Genomic DNA, 1,570 nt, shown 5'->3' with positions numbered 1-1,570 from the left:
AACCATCTTTCACTTTAGTTGTTATTTTATAATAAAATTAAAAATGTTTATCAATAATATGTGACAAATAGTCACTGCAACTGCACCAAACTAAATTTAGTTTTGAGTGTCATTCAAATTATATAATTTGGTGTTTATGATGTTTGTTTTTAACCATGTCTGTTTCAGGGGTCACGAGAAGGCATAGCCAGGTTATTTATTGCTTTATGCATGAGTGATTATTACTTTTTTAATTTGGTAAAATGTTTAATTTGTAAAATGACGCTCTGAATGTATAGAGCGAGCAGTATTAGAGAACACCACGACACGGCCGGCAGGCTACACTCGCGCCTACCGCCTACTCGCGGTGTGCGTTTCAGAATCGAGCCCCAGGTTAGCCGCAGCGGCGGAAACGTATAGATCTACACCAGCCTAAAGGTATCACACTATTAACATGGTAGCTTCTCTTCTAATAACTATGTGCTTGCAGTGAATAAAAATGTAGCTGTCCCTGTGGCGCAACGGATAACGCGTCTGACTACGGATCAGAAGATTCCAGGTTCGAATCCTGGCAGGGTCGAGTGTTGTTTTTTATATTTTATAGATTAATGTGAAGAAAGATTTAAAGCAAGAATTAATACTACGAGTCAACAATGCCCACAAAGAAAACGTTTACCTGCAAATAGTTCGCTTTTTTCACTAATGTGAATAAAATTTATTTATTTTTACACCTACCATCCTAGCTGCTCTTTCAGCGAAGGTGTAAGGATTGATTTTAAAATACATATATCAACTGAAGAAAAAAAAAACTGATGCAATATAAATTTTCGCCCTACTCTGAGGCCACTTTACTCCAACTATATGAACAAAGTTAATTTATTCAACTCTCTGTGCATTTAAAGAAATCTTTATATTTTCTTAATTTTTATGTTTTGACCAATAAAATATATTTATTCCAGCACTCAACCTAGACCAGTGCTACCTCAGGTTCATGCATTGCGACTGAAAATAAATGTTGTGTTAACTTAAGGGCGCCGTCTGCCCAGACACACATATGTAGGGTGTGCAGAAATTCAGGAAAAACAACGCGATTTCAAAACTATTCAAGATAGCCGCGTGGGGTCTGTTTACAAAAAGCATTCGAGAGTTCACTGAGGGCAGAAAAGGGTTTTTGATTTCGGACTAATTTTTAAACTGTATTTTAAGAAGAGTTAAAATGACTAAAATGCGTGTTTTCGGAGTAATTTCTAGGCGTAAAACAACCGGTACAGATTCTTGAAAACACTTAAGGGTCTTGCATTACACCTTTATCATAATTTCTCCACTATTTCATGTTACGGTCACCACTCAAATTTCACAGTTTTCCCGACGCACCAACCACAGCCTTGCGCTTAGATGCGACACCGCGCTAGAAGCACCAGCGAGCGTCGCACTTATCATCCCGCCTCACTAACACACACACACACCAACCAGACGGCGCCCTTAACATTGCGCTGTTACCGACTCTCTCTGTCTTCAAGGAAGTTGTAGTGTAGCAGCATGTTTCAGACTAAAAAAAAAGTGTTTCAAGCTGAAAAAAGATTTTTCTATA

General features: G+C 38.1%; 1 non-coding gene across 1 annotated transcript; it reads left to right on the top strand.

Moving 5' to 3' along the window:
* The first annotated feature begins 486 nt into the window (after positions 1–486).
* Positions 487–559, top strand: Trnar-acg (transfer RNA arginine (anticodon ACG)). Its single transcript has one exon. It is a non-coding gene; the product is annotated as a tRNA-Arg (tRNA).
* Positions 560–1,570: the final 1,011 nt, after the last annotated feature.

This window comes from Bacillus rossius, chromosome 7 (assembly GCF_032445375.1).
Source record: "Bacillus rossius redtenbacheri isolate Brsri chromosome 7, Brsri_v3, whole genome shotgun sequence".
NCBI classification, from domain to species: Eukaryota; Metazoa; Arthropoda; class Insecta; order Phasmatodea; family Bacillidae; genus Bacillus; species Bacillus rossius.
The sequence above is the reverse complement of the archived record's forward strand: the minus strand, read 5'-3'. Positions and strand labels throughout refer to the sequence as shown.